The sequence below is a fragment of the Petaurus breviceps genome, unplaced genomic scaffold, assembly GCF_028583685.1.
Source record: "Petaurus breviceps papuanus isolate PSGF00001 unplaced genomic scaffold, PetGlider_PUasm1.0 174, whole genome shotgun sequence".
Classification (NCBI taxonomy): Eukaryota; Metazoa; Chordata; class Mammalia; order Diprotodontia; family Petauridae; genus Petaurus; species Petaurus breviceps.
Window position 1 is genome coordinate 12,676,127 of NW_027185761.1, and position 24,629 is coordinate 12,700,755.

The following is a 24,629-nucleotide window of genomic DNA, read 5'->3' on the forward strand; positions in this document are numbered from 1 at the left end:
GGGGGGAAGGCAGGGCAATTGGAGTTAAGTGACTTGCCCAAGGTCAGACAACTAGTAAGTGTGTCTTGTCTGAGGCTGGATTTGAATTCAGGTCCTCCTGACTCCAGGGCCTGTGGCTCTATTCACACTGCCACCTAGCGACCCCTTGCTGTTGTTTTTTAAATAGAAAGGGGATAGCATTTTGCTAAAACCTTTTTCTTCATCTATTAATATAATCCTGTGATTTTAATTTTTGTTATTATGATCTGTTATATTTAGAGTTTTCCTAATATTGAACTAACCCTGAATTCCTGCTTCAAATCTAATCTTCGGGATGGCTAGGTGGCACGGTGAATAGAGCACTGGCCCTGGAGTCAGGAGGACCTGAGTTCAAATCCAACCTCAGACACTTGACACACTAGCTGTGTGACTTTGGGCAAGTCATTTAACCCCAATTGCCCTCCAAAAAGCAAAAAACAAAATCTAACCTTCAGGAGACCTTTCCTAGTGCCTATACTCTAGCCTTCCTCTCCCTTTCAGATTACCTTCTACTTACACTGTATATGTCTGTTAGTACCTAGTTATTTACATGTTGTCTCCTCTTTTAGAATGCGAACTGCTTGAAGGTGGGAAAAACATTTCTGCCTTTCTTTGTGTCAGCAGTGCTTAGCACAGTGCCTGGAATATAGTGATTAATAAAAACAGCAACTAGATGGCACCGTGGATAGAGCAACTGGCCTAGAATCAGGGATTTGTCTGCCTGAGTTCCCTCGCTAGCTGTGTGACCCTGAGCAAATCACTCAGTCCTGTTTGTCTCAGTTTCCTCATCTGTAAAGTGAACTGGAGAAGAAAATGGCAAACCACTCCAGTGTCTCTGCCAAGAAAACCCCAAATGGGGTCACAAATGGGAGGACACCACTGAAACACTGAACAATAGCAATAAGTGATTGTTGGCTGACAGACTGACCGCACGTATGATTTCGTTTCACAATTCTTCAATGTTCTTATCACGCAGCATAGTCTTGTTTGCTGTGTTTTTGTCTTATTCCATATTAGCCAGGTAAGGGACTTTGTGTCATATACAAACTTAGATCTTCTCTAATGTTTATCACAGATGTCTTCACAGAGGAGGAGCTTCATAAATGTTCATTCTGTAAATGAATGAATTGATTTAAAATTAAAGGATTGACCCTAAAAATTTACATTAGTCAAAAGAAAACTGGTACAGTGGTGAGAAATTATATTGCCTTTTTCCAGTGGCCCCCAGTACTCTGTAATTTTTTTACTGTTTTACTAAGAAGTTTGACTATTAGGTCACTGCTTTATTTTTAAGATTTTCTTGACAGTTTCATTGTCACCATAGGTGTCACTGCAGTCTGTAAAAACATGTGCAAAAGTAATTCAGGCTACAGATTCCATTTTTGTTCCAGATAGTGGAAAAAAAAGAAAAAAGATTAGAATATATTTTTTAAAAATACTAAAAAGTCCTTGCTTTGTGCAAGGCACTATACTGTGTACTGGAGTTACAGAGACAAAAACTAAAGAGTCCTTGCACCCATGGAGCTTATGCTCTAACATATGCAAACATAATAACGTCTGGGACTTGTGATTATTAAATGGCTAACTTGTTTTAAATTCATACCTTTAAAAATCAAAATAGGATTATCAGCCCTTTACACTATATGAGTCATAACTTAATCTTAGGATCTTTTCCTCCTCAGTTCAATTCTACAGATGTTTATTGAACATTTATTATGTGTCTATCAGAAATGAACATTTGTGAAGCGCCTGATAGAAATACAATAATCAGATTAAAAAGCTAAGTCCTTGCCCTGGAAGTGAATTTTTACTGGATTATTGCAGAGATTTGGACTTGGTTCTGAATTGTTTAACATTTTTAACAGTGCGTTAAATAGAGACTTAGAGACTTGGAGTCAAGAAGACCTGAGTTCAAAAACAGCCTCACACCTACTAGCAAGATGACCCTGGGCAAGTCATTTAACCTGTCTATTTCAGTTTCCTCATTTGTGAAATGGGGTAATAATAGCACCTACCTCATAGGATTGTTGTAAGGATCAAATGAAATATTATATGCTTAGCACAGTTCCTGGTATATAGTAAACAATAAATGTGTATTCCCTTCTCTAAATGTTAACTGCTTTGTGTGCATTTTTTAGAGTTGTGCGTAGAAATGTTGGGCAATTTCTTTCCTTTGGGCATATGCCCAGTGGGAATAGAAAGTATGAGAAAAGAGCCATTGGGAAAAGTTTCTTTACTCCATGATTGGGGAATGTGTATTCCCTGGTGTACAATGAGCTCATTTAGAGAACCATTTCTTTATGTGACGCAAATGATTAGATCTATCAAAACACAAAGAATGGTGTTCTAGTGCTGAATAACAAATCATCTGGCTAATGCTACAGATAATTAACAAATTCAGACTTGCAAAAATAGCAATGGCAACATTTTAGTCATGACTCTATTTGGATTTTAAAAGTATAAACGCTCATAACCTTTTAAATTATTGTAGAATTACTAAGGTTTTGTTTTCAACTAGTATCTTCTAAGGATTTCTATTCTACTACTTATGTTTTCTAAGGTACTTTTCTTTCTTAAGTCAACGGGAGGATTTCTCGACAGACAGAGTCTTTGAAATTACTCACGAGAGAAAACTGTTAATAAAAAGCCGTAAGGTTTCCTTTGCCGAAGCACTTGTTTTTGGATTCATATTTGGGTCACCTAAAGTTTAGCACATTTTCTCTTACCCAAAAGGATCTGTAATCTCAACTGTTTTATGCAAATTACAACCTATCCATGCCTGCCCCTTCTGTGAAATGTTTGTTCATGTCCTCCCATAAATTCAACAGAAAGGATTAACCCTAATATGCTGGGGGTGTTCTTTGTTTTGCATTCTCCTTATGTGAAGAGTACCAGTGTAACAGTCTGACTATCCATCTATCATCCATACTTCACCTTTGCCATGTGGCCAGCCATCTTCTCTATCTATATGTTTGCTTGATGGTATCTTTTATTTCTATTCTTTGAAGTTCTTTATTGGCTATATATTGTAGCCTACGTACACCTATCATGTACTTCTCCATTGTTCTTTATGTAATATTCTTGGAAGATGGTTGTATTCTATGTTTCTGTAATTGCAGGTGTGATGGCCTAAAGTTTACCTTAATGTGGAACCCTTGAGTGGGGTATATAGACACTCTCTGGGTGGGTTCACTCTCTCTAGACCTAGTCACACACAGGCAGGTCTAGACTTACAGAGATAGATAACCACCACACAGTTTCACTCAAAGATCTAGGAGTGACCTGATTTAAAGAGAATATACTCGCTCTTAAGACCTCCATCGATGAGTTTGAATTTACAAACCACTATAATAACACTTTTAGATTGTAAAAACAAGACATTTACCTAATAAGAAAATAGTAATATCGAATTACTCACATTTTAAAGCCAGTGCATAAATAACAAATACATCACAATCCACATAAATCTTGGGCTGCACTCTCCCACCAATACACCCAGGAACGGTGTGGGAGAGTGGGTATTTGGCAGGAAAGAACTTGAGGAAAGAAAATCCATGTTCTCTGGATAATTCACAACTCTAGACTCAGCTGTTGACATCTTTGACCCAGTTAGAAATATCTATACTACATAAAACCACATCTCTGCTAACTACTTGTATTTGGTACCTCATTGCTCTCCCACTGAGCAAATTCTCCTTTCTACACTAAACTGTATCTTTTATAGATTCTTTCAATTTACCCTCTTGCCATTTAGAAAGTGTTGCCTCTTAATTGGAATAGCAATTCCCTTGCAGCAATATGATTATACAGCTGTTATTCACTGACATCAATGCTACATTGGCCAGTTAGAACACAGTTCACACCTGACAGTCCAAGTTGACTCTGGGCAAGGCAGATCAGTCTATCCAGCTTTTCATCCACCCAGTGCCAGAAAAGTACCTCTCGCTTTCTGCTTTTCCCTCTCAAATTAGAGGGGGCGGCAAAGAGAAGCATAGCATCGTCTCTTAAATTCTAGGATATGCTGAAAGAGCCCTATCTGGACCTGAGCCTCTTGTCCAGGGAAGTTAAACTTCTATCCAACCAATCAGGAATCACTCAGCTGAAGATTTCTGTCAGCTGACTACCCTATCCCTGGCCCGTTTAAACAATTCTGGCAAAGTTTGTGTTTCTTCAGTCTGTCTCTTATATTTCCTTTACCTTTCGATAGCCTGAATCAGGACCTCCTGGCTTGCAGTGACTCCTCTTTTACTTACAAAGTGATAACTTCTCCAATTTCCTCTACAAAATGATAGTCTTTTAAAAATCATAACTTAGTGTTAAAATACTTAAATTTTCTTTTTTTTAGTATTACCCTCTTGAATTATAAAACAATTATATATAATTGAACTAAGACTAATGAGACCTTGCAACTCTAAGGTTCTAAAAGTGGTCCTCCATCTCATTTTGTGTCATTGAACTATTTTTTCTCTTATATCTTTCCAACTTTTAATAAATAAAAGCTGTTTTTTAGCCCTTTTTAGCCATTAAACTGTTCACATATAAACAAGGCATTGTTGGTGGTGGTAAGTTGTGTTTGACTCTTCATGACCCTCTTTTAGGGTTTTCTTGGCAAAGATACTGGAATGTTTTGCCATTTCCTTCTCCGCCTCATTTTACAGATGAGGAACTGAGGCAGAATGAAGTCATTTGCCCAGGGTCACACAGCTAGTTAGTGTCTGAGACTGGATTCAGATTCGTGAAGATGAGTCTTTCTGATTCTAAGGCCAACACACTGTGCCACCTAGATGCCCTAAACAAGGCATTATCCTACATTATCTAAAGGTAATTTTAGTTTGTATTTATGCCACAGTTCATTTTCTATACAAAACTGCTCAAAACTCATTTGAAATATGTTTCTAATAATTTTTAAACTTTTTAAAAATAGTTTTTATTAAACCAAGATTCATTTCCTGCTCGTTTTAGGCATCAAAATGTTAATCTATGCAGCATCAATATCTCAAATGCTTTAAGAAATGACTTAAATCTTTTCCTTTACATAAAACTGATTTTTTAATGCTTCCTCCTCTTTTTAGCACTAAATTTCTCCATATGAAAAATGAAAGGGACAGAACATTACATCTCACTGCCATATAGCAACACAAGTAGAATGGTGGTATTAAAAAATAGGCCTTTGTTTCAAGGAAACCTCAGGGTTATTAAAAGGGCTTTGCATCTCCTAAAGGCAGTCTAGCCTGTTCTCCTATTCAACTTTGGGCCTGATTCATTTTCCAACTATACTGTCTCTTCCTACTGATGTAAATGCTGATGGAAAAGAAACATAGGTTTTCTATTCAAATGCATGTCATTATCTGGGCAACAGATAATTGTTCATCCCCTTGGTCTTTTGTTTGTGGGTGGTCAGGACAGACTCTGTAGAGTGGTTACATTTTATCTTAGCCTCCAGGAATGTGTTTATCAACAATATCTAATGAGAAATAATAGCATCCTTATTTTATAAGAGACAAAGCTAGTTGGATTATAAATTGTGTTTAGCCTGGATAAAGGACACAACTCTTAAAGATTTTAAATTGTAGGGCAGTTGCTGATCTGCATTAGTTGACAGTTTTTATTGTGGTTTTTGCAGGGAATTCCTTATGCCAATAAAATCATAGGTCTAGACATAAAAAAAAAAGTTTGGCATTCTTAATAGAGGTCTTTCTTATCAAGTTACTATTCCAATGCGGTAAGTCATACTCCCAGGGTTAATAATAATAATAATCATAACATAGTGCTTTAAAGGTTTGCAATGCACTTCACACACTTTGCATATGTTAATTCATTTGCCCCTCACAAAAACACTGTGAGGTGGGTGCTATTATTATCTCCATTTTTACAGATGAGGAAACTGAGGCACAGGGTGGTTATATTACTTTCCCAGGGTCACAGAGGAAGTATCTGAGGCAGGATTAAAACTCAGGTCTTTTGTGACTCCAAATCCAGAGCTCTATCCACTCTGTTAGAGTGGAATCAGAAATATTACCCAGGGCGCTTGACTACAACTTCAGCTATATATTTATGGTAATAATACTGAATTTTAAAAGCAAAATGAAAATAAACCTCAACCTACACGTTGTGCTAAACTAAATATTAAACAGACATTCTGCCTTGGAAGCTTATAGCTCAAAGGACATTATTGAAGTTGATTAACATAACACTGTTGACCTGTAACAAAATCAAATATCTAACATTTTTATCATCTGTAGTTAGTTTCCATAACATATTTGTGGTATCTAGGAGGAAGGAAAGGAGGAAATAAGCATTTATTAAGCACCTATATGAGACCATATGATCAGACCATGGGCTTTTGGGGAATATGCCATATTCTAACTAATTGGAAAAGATTTTGTTAAGGAGCTAGAGTCTTAGAAACTGGAGTTTATGAAGTCATATAAGGCAGAGAGAGTATGGCCAGAGAGAGGTCTTTCAGGTGGGAAAGAAATTTTTTTTCTTAGTGCCTTTATATTTCCCCTCAGGATTGAAAGTGCATCTCTGGTGAGGCCCATTTAAAATCTCATTTACCTGAGTATTTTATTGTCCCTTCTGGTTGGGGAAAAAAAGAAAATTTGTGTGGCAATTATTGATTCTCCAGAACAGACTGACCTGCTATGTAACTGAGATCTGTGTTCCCTTGTACAAGGCAGTGAATCATTATGAATGGAACTCATGTTTCCTATTGTGTTCTGATGGTCTTAATACAAATGGGGATTTTATTAGTGAAAATATGAGGACAAATATAGTACATTTTTCTGATAGTAGACATATTTTTATCACATTTTTAGAATTTAATTTGTACTGACCCTGCTATAATGTTTATATGTTTTTTAATGTTTTTAAAATAATGATAATTAAGTTTAACTTAATTAATTTCAACTATACTTGAAGTATTAACATGCCTAATTTTATTCATGATATCCATAAAAACAGACTGATTTTACAGTGATTGATTTATACCTGAATCATATAAATTCATTCCATACAACTCATTGTTCTGTTTCAGAAAAGTGATACCAGGGAATATTTTGTGGAGGGAGGAGGCGGGCCAGAAATGCTACATAATTCATAAAAGAATTATGAATTATTTCTTTTTGTTCCAGTGTTCTCAAAGTTTTTGTCCTATACCTCTATTCAACCAAATTTCTTGGAAAAAAAGTTGCCTAACATTGTCTCTATTTCCTCTTTTTCACTTCTGAACCCTTTTTCAATATGGCTTCCAACCTCATCACTCAACTTAAACTGCTCTCTCCAAAGTTACCAGAGATCTTTTACATTGTCACTGTTCTGTTCATCTTTTCTTATTCCTCATCCCTGACTTCTCTACAGCAGTTAATACTTGTTGATCACCATCATCCTAAATACTCTCTCTTCTCTAGGTTTTCTTGACGCCATTCTCTCCTGATTCTTCCTACCTGTTTGACCATGGCTTCTTTGGCTACTTTACTAGACCCTTATCTCTATCGTGGCCCCTAACTGTGGGTAAACCCCCCCCCCCCCCCCCAGATTCTCTTCTGGAACCTCTTCTCATTTCTCTTTTATTATTATTATTATTTTTAAAGCAATTGGGGTTAAGTAACTTTCTCAAGGTTACACGGCCAGGTGTTTCTGGGTGGGTGCTAAGTGTCTGAGCCTGGATTCAATCACTAGGTCATCCTGACAGTGGGGCCGGTGCTCTTACTCGCTGTGCTACCTGGCTGCCCCTTCTCATTTCTCTTACTGTACATTCTTTCACTTGGTGATCTCCAATCAGTCCCAATAGGATTACTATGTATATGTGTCTGATTGCTAAACCTTTATATCTAGCCTCAAGTCTCTCTGCTGAGCTCCAGGTCTATAGTACCAATTTCCTGTTGGACATTTCAAATTAGATGTCTCATAGATGTCTCAAACTCAACAAGTCCAAAATTGAACTTGTTATATTTTCCCTAAAACCCAACCCTCTTCCAGGCTCTGTTGAGGGTACTACCATTCTTCCAAGTACAACTTTGGTACCATCCTTGACTCCTCATTCTCCCTCACCCCCACTTAGACAGTTCTTAGATCTTGCTGTTTCTACCTCAGCAGCATCTCTCATATCTATCTCTTTCCCTCTGCTCACATAGCCACCCTCTTCATTCAGTCTCATATCACCTCCAGTCTGTACTATTGCAGTGGCCTCCTAACCAGTCTCCTAAGCCATCCTCCGTGCATACATACATACATACATGTATATATGTGTGTATATATGTATATGTATGTATGTATATTACTTGTCTTCCTGAATTATTTAATCTAGCCAGATTGACCCTATTGCTGTTAGTTAATCAATCAGTAAACATTTATTAAGTCACTACTATATAACAGACACTGTGCTAAATGCTGGGAATACAAAAAGGGGCAAAAGACCATGCCTGCCCTCAAGAAGCTTATATATACAAGATAAATAGGAAACAATTAACAGAGGGAAGGCAATGAAATTGAGAGGTTGGGAAAAGCTTCCCACAAGGAGGTAGAATTTTAGTTGGAACTTAAATGAAGCCTGGGAGGTCAATAGTCAGAGAGGAGGAGGGAGAACATTCCAGACATGAATGCCAGCCAGAGAAAATGCCTGGAGCTGAAAGATGGAGTGTTTTTTTCATGTTAAACAGCCCAGTGTAGGCCAGTGTCAGTGATTCAAAGAGTATGTGGTGGAAATTAAGGTGTAAGAAGACTGGAGGAGGTGGGAGTTAGGTTATGAAGGACTTTGAAAGGCAAACAGCATTTTGTATTTGATCCTGGAGGTAGTAGGGAACCACTGAAGTTTATTGGAGCAGTGGCAGGGGTGGGCATTTGGGGTAGGGCAGGGAGGTGATATGATCAGACCTGTTCTTTGAGGAAATTGCTTCAGTGAAAGTTTTTGCACAAACAAAACCAATGCAGTCAAGATTAGAAGGGAAGCAGAAAGCTGGGAGACAATTTTTATAGGCAGTGTCTCTAATAAAGGCCTCCTTTCTAAAATATATAGAGAACCGAGTAGCTGAACCAATCAGATATCTACCCTAAGTCCAACACCAGTATGGTGATCCCTCATGAACAGGTCAAAGTTCTTGTGCCAAACAGTAATGGGGTCAGGCTTTGATGAGTGGTCCATGTATTCCAGTCTGAGTGAGATAGGGAGACTCAGGAGAGAGAAAGAGACAGAAACAGACAGAGACTGAGACTGTTCTGGACAACTTGCCCAGAGATTAATCTACACATTTGCAACTTTTAAAATATGTAAACAGCCATACCTAGCTCCACATGAAAGGGCCCCTTAATCCGGACTAATCTTATTCACCACTTCTATCTGTGGGAAGTCTCTTAGACTTTCCTGATAACATGAACTAAGTGAATTATTTTCAACTTCCATCATGCCATTGGGTACCTTTGACCTGTGCTTCTGCAGCTATACCCCTATGTGTGCTCCTCTTCTTTATATCTGAAGGAAAAGCCTTATTCCATATAGTTCCAGAGGGCAGAAGTGTGAGGAAGAGTCAAAGAAGGTATTGAATTATCTTTAATTCTGTCGCCTAAAATTTATCTTCCTGTTAGGCTCAGCTCAAGTTGCACCTTCTATAGGAGACTTTTGATGGTTTTCCTCCCTCCTTTGTGCCTGCGCTCCAGTTGTTAGTACTCTGGTTCCCCTCACACTACCTGGTATTTTATGCATGAGTGACTGTGGGAGAAGATGGACCAGAGAAGGCCGGTTGAGAAAGGGAGCCTGTGAGTAATCCAGTTTGTCAAGAACTCAAGACTATAGAAAAGGGAATGATAGGAGACAAGGTTAGGATGGTAGTTTGAAGTCAGATTACGGAGAGCTTTGAACGCCAGGATCAGGAGTTTGTATTTTATTTGGTAGGTAATGGGCAAGATTGAGGGTTTTTGAGCAGAAAAATGACACAATCAGAGCAGTGACCAGCACTGGAATAAAAAGGAGAAAGAATAACTAAATCTAAAGAAGCACATTATGGCATGTAGGGCCTTTGATCAGTGGGTCAGGCTATTTTGCAAAATGTAGAGCTGTCCCTGGGAATGTTCAAGCAGAGACTAGCTGACCATCTTTCAGGAATGCAGTGTGAGCTTGTCTTAGATCTTCCTTCCAGATCTTAAATTTCTATTCAGTTCATAAATTCATTGCTATTTTCTGCCCACGTAAGTACCTTAGTGTAAAATAATCTGAAGAGCATAGTATAGCATAACATAACAGAAAAGAGGAAGGGCCCAGGAGCACCTGTTTCAAAGCTTCATTTTCTTCATCTGCAGAATAAGAATAAAGACATGCATGCCACTTATGTCTCAGATTATTATGAGGAAAATATAAATCTGAATTTATTAGTTTCATTATCGCATTATATTTTTGTATGGGATTTGGAAAGGAATGGTCATTGAACAAATTGCTGTCCTACTATTACTGTTTTATATTTACTCTTCTATTGACCAGGGCACAGATGAATAAAATAACTGCTTTTTGTAGCTGAATGAAGGTGTTGGGATGGAAGTTCATCCTTTATGCTGACCAAAAGCATCCTTGATACAACTCCAGTAGCCAACAGGGGAATAGGGATTATATCTACCTCATCCTATTCCAACATGTATTTTTTGTTTTATTATTATTATTTACCATTAATTAAAACTTGGGATTTTTCTAACTAGAAAAGGTTATTTTAAACCTTGAGAAGGAGTTATCTCTATTACCTCTTTATCACTTGCCTGGAACAAAGACTTATATTTCTATCTTGTAGAAATCTTCCTCACTTCAAAACCCAAATCAGATGCCAACTCCTTCATGAAGTCCTTCTTAATATAGCTGGCAAGAAGTTATGACAATAACTGAACAGTGTTAAAATCTGTCATGTACTTTGACCTCTCATAGGTACTTCTTATTTGCATTATAGTTATTTATGCATATATCACATTAAACTATAAGCTCTTTGAGGGCAGGGACGTTTTGAGTGTTTTCCTCCCAGGAACTAGCATGGTGCTTTTTATATAGTAGATGCTTAATAAACATTTTGGAAGTATCGCCTTTTAGATAGTTTCCAAGACTGTTAGATAAAACCAGTCCCAATACCAATTCCCATAGAACTTCAGTATTATCTTTTCTTTACTCATAAATGTTTTATTTCACATCTTAAAAAAAAGTTTTTTGTCCATAAGACAATTCTCTATCTATTGTAAAACATTTTCTATAATTACATTGCTTGGTAATGCTTTTTTTTTTTTTAAAAACTATCTTTTATATAGAAACATATGAAAGGAATCTTGAAGGCTCAAATAATGTTCACTGGTTCTTCTTATTTCACAAAATTATCCACCACCTTCAAAGAACCTAATAAATTGGCAAGAATTTATTCCCCTTTATAAAAATCATATTGCTTTTCTCCTAACAGTTTTTGCTTGAGATGTCAAAATTTAACTTTAACTCAATTTATATTTTAGAGTATTCCTTAAAGGGTCATTTAGTTTCCATTTGTTCTTCTCAAATAAATAGAAGTAGGAATGTGCCTGCCATTGAATTGTTTTTTTCTGTAAAGCCATTTCAGGGTTTTGGCCTGATTATCAGACTTGACCTTTAAGACATGGGGGTGGTCTCACCATTCATAGAATAGTAGAATCACTCTTTCTATGCATATAAAGCTTAATGTACTCTATTTAGTTATAAACTTATTCACTTTATCCAAGTGTTCAGATTTCTCCATTTTTTTATTTGTAAGTTTATTTATTGTAAATTCATTATTTTATTAATATATTCTAGTAATTCTTCCAAACTGATTAGGGATATCTTTAACAGTGCTAGGGAGGAGAAAGTATGTCTGAGGCTGGAGAAGGGTGGACAAGTATGAAAAATGTGCTTAAAAACAATTGCTCTCTTATTTTGAACACAGACTGAAGTGATTGTGTGGTTTGCTTTGTTTTTAAGTCTTTGGTTCACCCTTTGATTCCATAATATAGTGGAAAGAACCCTGCATGGAAGCCAGAAAATGTGGGATCTAGACCTGTGGTACTACCAGTGTTTGCTTGTTGCAAAATGAAGGGGACTATATGTCTCTAACTTAAAAATTTCTGTGACCTTTTTGTTTAATTAACGTTATATAGTTTCATTTATGTGTATACTAAGTCTTAGCCAATATAGGAAGATAAAATGAAATTTAAGACTGCCCAGGACTCAGGGAAATTATTATATAGTTGGGGATCTATCCATTACACACTAAGTTGCTCAAGTGATTTTTCTTAAAGCTCAGGTCTGACCACGTCATTCCCCTAGTTCAGTGAGCCAGACTGGCTCTCCATTATCTCCAGAATCAAATATTATTTCCTCTGTTTGGGATTTAAAGTCTTTACCAACCTGGGTCCTGCTTACCTTTCTAGTCTTATACTTTACTCCCTTCCATATACTTTATGAAACAACTACACCAGCCTCCTTGCTGATCTGGGCATAAGACACTGATCTCTTGACAGTGCCTTTTCATTAGCAGTCTATGCCTAGAATACTCTCTTTCATTGCTTCTACCTTCTAGCTTCCCCGTTTTATTTCAAGACTGTGCTGAAATCCTTCCTTCTGTAAGATATCTTTTTAAGTGCCCTTAATTCTAGTACCGCTAGCACCTTACCTCTGAGGTCACCTCCCAACTACACAATGATTTCCCTGGGATCTGAAGCAATGGCTTCAGCTTCATTATAGGATATTTGATTGTCGTGCTTTTCAATGCTCATGAAGCAAACAGACCACTTTGAAGATAACTGCTACTTGCAAAGGATGAAAAAGTGGAGAAATTCTATGAAAAATTCAAAAAAGATCTTCCGAATTGTCAGGTCTTAATGCTTAGTGACTTCACTTTGAAAGTGGACCTGGGGAAGGAAAGGAAAACAACACAATGTGGAAAACATGGTTTGTGATCAAGGAATGGAAGAAACCTAAAATTTCTTTCTAGAAGCTGTATCACTATATATCATAAATGTCTTTATTAAAGGCAAAATTAAAAGGTGCCTAATGTGGTAAGCCCCAAATAACATTATTGAAAAATGAAATTGGCATATGACAATGTTAACATAAAAAGTGACTGTTTAGCAACATATTCATCATTTCAGAATCTGTTGTTCAATTCCAGTCAGACCATTAACTGGTAGAATAAAAGTAAAAATAAATACCAAATTTTAAGAGAGGATAAAGATAAGGAGATAATGTCAAATTATTTACTAATGGTATGATCAGGAATGAAGCAGGTTAAAGCATCCGTATACATCAGCAATGGGTTGGTGGCCAGGATTGGCCAATGCACTCCTAGCCTGGTAGAAATAAAGAGACTCAGTCACAATATAAACCACATTAGTAGAAGGGCTTTCCTCACCTGAGAATTCTTTATACCAAAGAAACCAAAGATCCGGTCTTTATGTGTCAGGTATTGTGCTAGGTCCCTGGGAATACAAAGACAAAAAGATGAAATAGTTCCTGCCCTTAGTATGAATATATACAAAGTAAATAACGTAAGACATTTATACATATAATTGTGTAGTATTAAATATGTGGTCAAGAGAAGGCTTATTGAATCGCACTGAATTAAATTGAAGGCACATTGGTATTAAAGCTTCACCCAGACAGGAAAACAAATAGTCATCCAGTCTAGAGAAGCCAGGTTGGGAAGTCCTGGGATGACTAAAGAAGAGGAAGTTGGATAGAGATACAACTTCCTTAGAAATGGAGTGAGTACCCACAAATAGTAATGACAAGAACAGCGTATATTTTTACTCACTTGTTTACTTACTTGTGCTGAAGAATAGTAATCTAATTTTATTAGCTTTAATCCTATAAATATTATCACTTTCTAATTTGTTCTAAATATTATAAATGGTCATACATGCTATACAATACATTGTGATATAGAAAGGTAGGGATGGGCTTTTCCTATATTTTTTAGATTTAAAATTTTTATTGTTATCTTTTGTTTTTATATCATTTTCATTTCTGAATATAATCTTTACCCACCCATACTCATTGAACCTTCCCTTGTCAACAAAGAATAAAAATAGGAGGGGCGGGGATAGAAAGCAATTCAGCAAAACTAACCAACCAACACATTAAACAATCATGATAGTGTATAGGGGTTTCATGCCCATGATCCTTCGCTTGTACAAAAAAAAAAGAGTAGGAGGTACATTGGTGATTTGTTTTTAGCGCCAAATTTGGTCATAATTGTTTCCCTTTTTTTCCCTTTCCATTTCCACTGTTGTCATTACATATTGTGTTTTTCCTGGTTCTGATTATTTTATTTTACACTGGTTCATATAATTTTTCTCATACTACTTCTGTATTCTTATATTCATTGTTTATTATGCTGCTGTAATAGTCCATTAAATTCATTTGCAACATTTTGTTTAGCCATTCCCAAGCAATGGTCATCTCTGTTCCTTGTTCTTGGCTTCTACAAAGAGTACAGCTATCAATTTTTTTTTAAATTTCTATGGGTTCTTACTTTCTATCTTTGAACTTCTTGGGGGTATATGCCCAGAAATGAGATCTTAAGGAATATGGACTTTTAGTCAAGTCCTTGATATAATTTCAAGTTACTTTCCATCAATTCCCAGCTTCACCAGTAGTAAATTAGTATGCTTATCTCTCCACAGCCCCTGAAACATTGACTATTTCCATTTTTTGACATCTTTGCTAATTTATTTGGTGTTAATTAAAAGCTCAGAATTGGTTTTGAGTTTATTTATTGTTGGTTTATCTGCTTATGCTCAAGGTCTTTAAAAGTTTTCTTCCTCCTGATATCTTTAATAATTTAATCTTTTTTCATTATTTTCCCCTGTTATTCACTTTCTGACTCCTTTCCCTTTGATGGTAGTTACCTTGGGGGGCTGAATCTCAGAGTTTTCTTAGTTTCCTCTCATGCTGGAGAATTCACTTTACTACTGACCTCAGTCTCTGCCTCACATTATTTCTAGGGGGACAGAACTAGCTTCATGCTGGGCCTTTTCCCTCAGACTTAGTTGAGGTTCACACACATTGGTGCCCTACCGCAGTTCCCTCTGTTCCTCTGTTCTCAGGTTGAGCTACTTTGCAGCATAGCTTAGCTGCAGTTCCAGCCAAAGCAAGCTTCTGCCTTTTGGTTTTTCCAAGTACAGGGAGGATGTGGGGACAGAGTTGAGTTCTGTTACAAGCCCACTGAGTTGGTTTGTGTAGTCCTTCCAAAGCATGGTAGCCAATGGGGGTAGATGTGCTGAGAATATTAGAGGTTACAGCAGGATGAGCATTAGTCTTTTCTACTATTAGTTTCTTGGTCTCTTAAACTATGGAGATAGGAACTGAATGTTTTATCTCTTGTACATAATTCCTATTTTGGAAAGGTTTGAGAGGTCATAAAGATTGGAGAAAGTATCTAGTCCTCCATCTTTTGGGTCCATGACCCAGAAGTCAGGGCTTTTCAGGGTTTTTAATAACTTTTTTTGCATTTATATAATCATGTGGTTTTGGCTGATTTTGTTTTCAATATGTGGTTTTGGGTTGGTTTTTTTTTTGGTGGGGGAAGGTAGGGCAATTGGGGTTAAGTGACTTGCCCAAGGTCACACAGCTAGTAAGTGTTAAGTGTCTGAGGCCGGATTTGCACTCTGGTCCTCCTGACTCCAAGGTCAGTGCTCTATTCACTGCACCACCTAGCCAACCCTTGTTTTCAATATGTTAATTGCTTTCATAAAGTCAAACCACCCATGTATCTATGGTAAAGATTCCCCTTAGAGTGGGTGAATTTTTTTTTGATACATTAAAAACAGAAATCATTGGTACAGAAAACATTTTTTAAAGCTCCAATTTAGCAAGAAATTTTTAATTTAGTTTTTAGCTAGATATGTTCCTTTTTTAATATATTTCAAGCAAAAGCTAGTTAAATTAATGAGGAAATGAGGTGAAAATTTGAGAGGAATGGGTATTCTCTGATAAACTCTTGGGTCTGCTTCTCAGAATCTCCTTAATTTGGATCAGATTTTTTTTAAAGCTGTTTATGTGGTAATAATCCATCTAGCCTTATGGGAAATGGGTGTGGGTATGGGGAAAAATGAATTGGACTTGCATCAGTAATCTGGAGGAGCTCATTATAATTACTGGGTTAAAAATTAAAGGAATTAGTTCTCAGTTCATTGCTGTAAAGCTATTTTTTCACATAAAGCCCATGGCTACAACCTGTCCTTTTTTATTTTTCCTGGATAAACAGGTAAGGTACAGGAAGTAGAAATGGATTACTTATCAAAATTAAACTATAGCAAATGGATGGCACAATTTTACTCTAATTACTATGTGTATTACAATAATGTAGAAAAGAGATTTACAGTTGGAAGGGACCTCAGAGGCCAATTAACACTCTTCATATGAGAGTGTTTATTGGATTTAAGTTGTACTAAATATAGAGCAAAATGGCAAATTTAAGTTTTTAAATATGAAAAAATTGAACTCTGAATGCATTATTCAGTGTTAGACTGATGGGAGGGAGCATCAGTGCTTTTACTTGAGCAACTTGCCAGTTCAAATTAGTTTTTCACAATATCATATGGGCAGTGATCTAAATATCAGTTGGAATCCATATTTGAAATGATAGTGGTGAAAATAGTGAGAAATGTAATGCTGAGATGGTGCCTGCCCTAGAGTACAATTTAATACTGAGCCACCTTAAACTACACCTGTTTACCACCTTAAACCACACCTTCTTTTCTGTTGAGTTCTGTATCCTTTTGTTCCACTTGAGTACCTCACTCGGTGAATTGTTTGATTCAGTTGTATTTGTCCTCCCTCCAATGAGATGTATTACTATTATAGCACAAAAGAAAGGTACAAATGTAATATCAACCCTAGCTTTTATGTGCCCCTCTTTTATAATTGTACTCCTCACTGGCATTACTGTGATGTAGATGAATATTGCTTTTTATTTTTCCTTTTGCTGTCAACTAGGGGAGAAGAATCTAGAAAAGACTTAAGATAAAGGTCAGTAAGTTTGGTGTTCTAAGCCAGAAATGTAATTGTTGCAAAATACACCCATTATAATTGTGTATTCATTTTCTAAATCTTTTTAAAATAATGTAACTCTTTGAGATGGTGATATTTTGGATATCTGGTTAAGATTTTTTTTTAATTTTTTAAAATGCTTTATTAACTTCTGATTTACATCATTCATTTCCACCAGATTTTGAGTTACAAATTTTCTCCTTGTTTTTCCCCTACCCACTGCCCCAAACTAGTGGTCCCACAGGATATCCCCTCCTCCAGTCTGCTCTCTCTCCCATATTTTCTTCCATACCCCTTTCAACTTTTCCAGTGGATCTCTGTGCCCCAGTGCCTGTATATCTTATTTCCCAATTACATGTGAAATAGTATTAATAATATATATATATATATACATATATATATATATATTTGAGTATTTGATTTTAAAACTTTGAATTCCAGATTCATTCCCTTCCTCCCTTGTCAGCCACCCTTACTGGGAAGATAAGCAGTTCAGTATAGGTTGTACATGTGTGGCTAATGCAAAACAATAACATAGTAGATATATTGTAAAAGACTGACTATATTTCCCTCCCTCCTATCCCACCTCCCACTTTTTCTGTTCTCTACTTTGATCCCATCCCTTTTCAAAAGTGGGTGCTCCCAACTTCCCTCCCCCCCAGCCTGCCCTCCCTTCCATCATTCCCCCTCTCATCCCCTTCCCCCCCTACTCTCCTGGAGGGTGAGATACCCTGTTTAGTGTGTATTTCATTCCCTCCTCAAACCCAATTCAATGGGAATAAGGTTGACCCATTACCTTTTGCCTTCCTATTCTTCCCCTCCATTGTAACCATTTTCCCTTGCCTCTTCTATATGAGATAGTTTACTTCATTCTGTCTCTCCCCATCTCCTCTCATTATATTCCTCTCTCACCTCTTAATTTCACCTTTTAAGTATCATCCCTTGCTGTTAAATTGGTCCTGTGCCCTCTATCTACGTATACCTGTAAACATATATACACACATTCACATGTGTTCATATGCCCATATAGACATATATATTTCTACTCCCTTCAACTACTGAGAAAAGTTTCATCAGTTACAATTATTGTTTTTCCATGTAGGAATGTTAATAGTTCAACTTTGATAAGTTCCTTATGATTTCTTTTCCCTGTTTACCTTCTCATGCTTCTCTTGCTTCTTGTATCTGAATGTCAAATTTTCTATTCAACTCTGGTTTTTTCACCAAGAATGCTTGAAAGGTCTCCATTCCACTGAATGACCATATTTTCCCCTGAAACATGATACTCAGTTTTGCTGGGTAGGTGACTCTTGGTTTTGATCCCATCTCCTTTGACCTCCAGAATATCTTATTCCAAGCCCTTCGATTCCTCAGTGCAGAAGCTGCCAGATCCTGGGTTATCCTGATTGTGTTTCTACAATAATCAAATTGTTTCTTCCTGGCTGCTTGTAATATTCTCTCCTTAATCTGGGAATTTCGGAACCTGGCTATAATATTCCTAGGAGTTCTCTTTTTGGGATCTTTTTCAGGAAGTGATCAGTGGATTCTTTCAACCTCTATTTTGCCCTCTTGTTCTAAAACATCAGGGCAGTTTTCTTTGAGAACTTCCTGGAGGATGATTTCTAGGTTCTTACTTTGATCATGACTTTCAGGTAGTCCAATAATTTTTAAATTATCTCTCCTGGATCTATTTTCCAGGTCAGTGGTTTTTCCCATGAGATATTTCACATTGCCTTCTATTCTTTCATTTGTTTGGATCTGTTTAATAGCATCTTGATTTCTCATAAAGTCATTAACTTCCATTTGCTCCAATCTAATTCTGAAGCAATGATTCTCCTCATTGAACTTTTGAGACTCTTTTTCCATCTGGCAAATTGGGCTTTTTAAGGCATTCTTCTCCTCATTGCCTTTTTGAGCCTCTTTTGCCATTTGAGTTAGTCTGTTTTTTAAGGTGTTATTTTCCTCCGTCAGGCTGTTGACTCTCATTTCGTAATTTCTTGCATCGTTCTCATTTCTCTTCCCAATTTTTCCTCCACTTCTCTTATCTGCTTCTTAAGGTCCTCTATGGCCTGTAACCAGCTTGTATTTTCCTTAGAAGCTTTTGGTGCAGGAGTTCTGACTTCACTGTCTTCCTCCTGTTCCATGCTTTGCTCCTTTTTGTCCCCAAAATAGGAGTCTAATGTTGGAATCTTCTATCTGCTTTGTTTCCTTTGCCTGGTCATGTTGCCCCTCAGTCACTTGACCCCTGGGCTTTTTGCCACACTAGGACTCTGCCACCAGACAGGGGAGCTTTCGTCCCAAACGCTGGGGTTTTCTTAGCTGCCAGAAGTGTTAGATAGGTGCCCTCTCTGAGGTATCCACATGCTCTGGCAAGCTGGACACATGCCTCAGGACCTCCACCCTAGACTGCAATCCAGATCCAAGAAGGTTAAAGCAAGAGCGATTACCCCTCAGATCGGTGCTTGGTCCCCCTACACCCTGCAGGCCAGGAGCTGAAGCTGCAAGTGGCGCTGGCTGGCTGTGCTAGCAGCTCAGCAGCTTCTCACCCTGGGGGCAAAAGCCACGCACTCCCACTTACTGGGTCCCAAAGTCCAGACTGCACTGACCTCTCACTTTGTCCTTCGCATCTATGTGTTGATAAATATGGAAATGGCCACAGCTGCTGCTGATCCTGGTTAAGATTTAAAATAGCATTGTAATATATTTTTATTGTGAACTGAAGATAGCCTTACAAAATGTAATATATCAGTTTGTATTGTGGAAATAATTTATGAAAGTAATCATTCTTAAGATATTCTTTCAAATTTTCTTTTAGAAGATTGGATGCTTTCTAATGTCTTACATGTTCTTTCACTGAAGCAAAATTTACAAGTTTTCCCAAAGACTTGATATTAGCACATTTTAAGAGCGCTTCCTGTGCTTACAATAAAAGAACTCTCCTATTTATGAACAGTGGTATAACTAGTCTACTAAAGAAGTGATCTCCTTCACTCATTGCATCTCCAGGGATAGATTATTCTCACACTTCTCAGTTGCTTTACTTAGAAGCTAGGGACAATGTTTTCTGCACCTCCTTTAGGTGGTGATGGTGGGTTAGGAACTTTGTAAATCTTCAGCTGTTACAAGGTTGAGGCAGCTGCATGGTATACTGGAGAGACAACGTCAAGAGAAACCTGAATTCTGATTCTGTCTTTGATATTATCTGACCATGGCAAGTCATCTGAGTTTCTTTTCCCCTGTCAAACATAAATAATGACTTTTAGTTATCTCCTGTAACAGTGTTGTTGTGAGAATCAAGATGAGATACTAAAAACTCTTTGTAAACCATAAAATAATTAAATATAAAAATTTTTTATTAAGCAGTGTTTGCACATACATACAAACTTACTGCTTTCAAGGAATTTACACTCTATATGTCAGATTATTATTGTTATAGAAATAAGTGGAGTTGTTTGAGGCCCACAGTCCACCTTTGGAGGATATAGTTCTTTTGATGAATTTACAAAGGATGGCTTAGACTTTAGTTGAAGAGCTGCTATTCTCTTTTAAAGCCAACTCAGATGCCTCATCATGACCTGATACGACCTCTATAAAAACTCCAGTATGTCTGACCAAGCCGGAAAAATGTCTGTCTCAAATTCCTTACTTATGGAAGTCTTACTTAGTTCTAAGAGGTTAATTGACAGAAAATTTGACCACCAAGTAATGGCCATTTTTACTGCCTCAGAACCTCACGAAAGACACTACTAAAGGAGAGGAGGAGGGCAGCAAACTCCAACCCTTAGAGAACCCAGAGTCCTTAAACTGTTAATGTGTTTCTTTGTCAGTCCAGATGGAGAATTTCCAAGGTCCTTTCTAGTTGTTGAGATGCCATGATTCCTTCCTTCTTGCCTTCCTCATTCTCTTACTTGTAACTCTCAAGCTGTTTCCTGTGCCTAGAGCCTAAGGCTCAGGCTTGGTTAGCTGGTGCTGCACTTATCTCACCTTAGCAGCATACCCTTTTGGGTGTATTTAATTGTTATAACTTCCTAGAGTGGAAATGTAACACCAAAAAATGGGAGTTGTTTTCAGGAACTTTAAAAAAAACATAAATCTATCTGTAATCTCTAGATTGCCTGATGTGAAGGAACTAGTAAATTGATCTTTTTCTGTACTGAGGAGGGCAGTAAAATCTTCTCTAAGAGGAGCTCATTTGTCTGCTATTAACTCGAGCTATATACTGTTACTAAGGAAAATATTTGTCTATCCCCTGGCAGAACAGTTAAAAAAAAAAAAGAAAAGAAACTAAGAATTTTTGTGTCTGCAGCACAGCATGAAGTCAGGCCTCCATTGTGGCAGGGGCTGGGGTAAGGGGTTGGGTCAGAGTAAGGTATGGCAATCATCTCACATCAGTGTGCTTGCCATCTGGTTTCCTATTTTAACTGGTTATTCTTGATAAGTAGATGTTATTAAGCTCTCTTGTTTCTGTACTGCTGGAGGACTACAAGTTCTCTAGTTTTAATGCCCTTTACATTTGGTGTCATGGGAACATCCGCCCCCCCCCCCTCCCTTAGCCCTGCCATTTATTGCACTATGTATTTCAAGGGCAATAGTTAATTTCCAGAGATCACACAGTGACTTCTTTGCTTGTTTTAGTGCTGTGCTGTGCTGTGCTCTCTTATGGCTGTACTGAATAAGATACTGAAGAGAGATAGAAGAAACTTGGATCAGGAGAGACTTCCTAACAATTAGATCTGCACTGCCTCCGGAAGCAGTGGGTTTTCTCCTTGAAGGTCTTTAAGCAGAGCCTGACCGCCCACTTGTCCAGAATGCTCAGTGGGCATTCTTTCATGTGTGGATTGGGTCCCTTCCAGTTCTCAAATTCTATGATTGTTTGGGTTTGGAATTCAGATAAATGATAAGTCCAACCAAAGGTGTGTCTTTGATGGTTGGCAGCATTGTGGAAAAAAAACAAAACACCAAATTCAAATCAAGGAGTCAAGCCAGGTTCAATTCTTTTTTTTTTTTTTTGCTTTTTGGGAGGGGGAAGGCAGGGCAGTTGGGGTCAAGTGACTTGCCCAAGGTCACATAGCTAGTAAGTGTTAAGTGTCCAAGGCTGAATTTGAACTCAGGTCCTCCTGACTCTAGGGCCGGTGCTCTATTCACTGCACCACCTAGCCACCCCCAGGTTCAATACTTGATGTGGCCATTTATTCACTATATTAACCTTGGGCAAGTTATTTAACCTTTGCTATCAGTTTTCTCATCTGTAAAATGAAGGAGTTGGATAGATAATTCGTAAGGTTTTTTCTAGCTCTAAAATTGATCATCTCTGTCAATTATTTTCACCTTACAAATTCTACTCAGGAGGAGCAAAATGAGGTTCTAATAATACTATCTTGTTCAATTAAAAACAGGTTAACTTTGTATTAATGTTATACTGCTTTATATATTTTTTTGCTATTGTCTTATGTTGTTATTTAATGACACTGTTATTGTCTTTAACATCACATGTTTGTCTTGTCTTTTGCTCCCTCGAGGACAATGACTGGATCATACTTTGTTAATAACAGTAATAATTATTATTATCTTCATACTGCCTTTAATGAATGACTTAACAAAGAGCATCTTTTAAGTGCTTACTGTGTGATTCGGAGTGCCAAAATGCAAATGCAAAACCAAGACAACTGCTACCCTCAAGTTGCTTAATGTGGGAGACAACATATATGGTGACCATGGAAGGAAATGTTGGTCTGGGAAGTTACAAAGATGGTGAATGGAACGACAGACCAGTCCATTCACATGCCCTTTCCAGAAGTGATTGTGGTGACGATTTGATTATAATTCTCAGAGGTTGGTGGAAGCTGGGGAGGAGGTAAGAGGGTACCTAGAAGTAGCAAAGCCAAAAAAAATGACCAGGAGGATGGTGGATGTTTGGCCCCAGAGAGTACAGAAGTGAGGGGCATAGCCCCTCCCAGGCATGACCTCTGGGAGTATGATTTGGAGAGTGGAGCAGCAACAGCAAAATGAAAAATGGCTGGAGTGATTTAGTTCCCTGCCTCCCCCCCCCCACCACCATGGCATTGACATCTGTTTCATCTTTAATTTTCAGGGGTGGGAAACCTGCGGCCTCAAGGCCACATGTAGCCTTCTAAGTCCTTGGGTTCAGCCTTTGGACTGAGTCCAAGTTTTACAGAACAAATCTTTTTATTAAGGGGATTTGTTCTGTAAAGTCTGGATTAGTCAAAGGGCATACCCGAGGACTTAGAGGGCCACATGTGGCCTCAAGGCCCGAAGGTTCCCCACTCCTGAATTTTTAGGTAATGTCATACAATAGAAAATAATAAGTAAATTATTTGGGGGGTTTTTTTTGTTTGTTTTTTTAGGAAATGGTTTTAGTGAGAAAAGTTTAAAGATTTTTGTTCAGAAATTGATGAGACAGTGGAATTGACTGTCCCTTTTGGTCTTTTATAGCCCTTTTGATATTTCCATTTTTTTTGTTTAAAAAAAAAGTAAGATTTTTTGGATGCCTTTTGATAAACTCATATAATGATCTCAAATTTCAAAACATTTTAAGTGACTTTCTGAGGGTACAAATGAAAAATAATGCATGTTACAGATTTAATTAATTGCAACCAGTTGGTCGTAAATAATAGCTTGTACTTCTCCAAAGGAGAAATGCAAATTATTAGCAGCTACAAGAACTATCAGGTCATATCATTAATAGTATAGGAAATGTATGCACAAATATGAGGTCTTACCTCAGACGAAGAAGATTGGCAAAGATGACAGCAGAAGGGCACGTTCAGTGTTCAAGGAGCCACAAAAAGACAGAGTTCCATAGGTGCAGCTTGTTCGTTCTAAAAGAAGTAGTAAGTTCATAAAAACATTTTGCAAACCTTAGTTTACTTCATTAATGCTAACCATTGGGCTCCCCTTCACTCTTGGTCTTTGAGCAAAAGTTAACATCCATCCACTTGTGAGATGTGTTCCTAAGATCATAAATCTAGAGCTAGAAGAGATCTTAGACATCTTCTAGTCTAAGAGATCTTCACCTCTTTTTTTGATTTGTTTGTTTCATGGGCCCCTTTGGCCATCTGATAAAGCCTATGCATCTCTTCTTAGAATAATGTTTTTAAATGCATAAAATAAAATGTTTAGGACCACATATATATGTGTTCGGGTGTGGGTGTGGATGTGGATGTATTTGTGTCTACGCACACACATATACCTAGCAGTAGAATCTTTGGGTCAAAGAGTATGGACATTTTAGTCACTTTCTTTTTAAAATTCCATATTATTTTACAAAATTGAGGAACCAATTTACAGTCTCCACTAGGAATGTATTCCTGTGCCTGTCTTCATAGAATTGCATTGTTAGTGCAAAATTTTCATTTTCAAGTCATCTAAATTATCTTTTTGTTTTTTGTTTTGTGATCACTTATATCCCTTATATACCCAGAGGTAGCATAGGGCACTGGGCCTGGAGTCAGGAAAAACTGGGTTCAAATTCATCCTCAGACACTTACTAGCTGAGTACCTTGAGAAAATCATTAAATCACTATCTGCCTGATTTTTCTCAAGTGTAAAATAGGGATAACACTAGCACCTA

The 24,629-nt window shown here is 37.4% G+C and overlaps 1 protein-coding gene across 2 annotated transcripts in view; it reads left to right on the forward strand.

Annotated features, from left to right (window-relative positions):
* PTPDC1 (protein tyrosine phosphatase domain containing 1) overlaps positions 1 to 24,629 on the forward strand; it is a 77,025-nt gene that overhangs the window by 10,871 nt on the left and 41,525 nt on the right. The window lies entirely within an intron of this gene.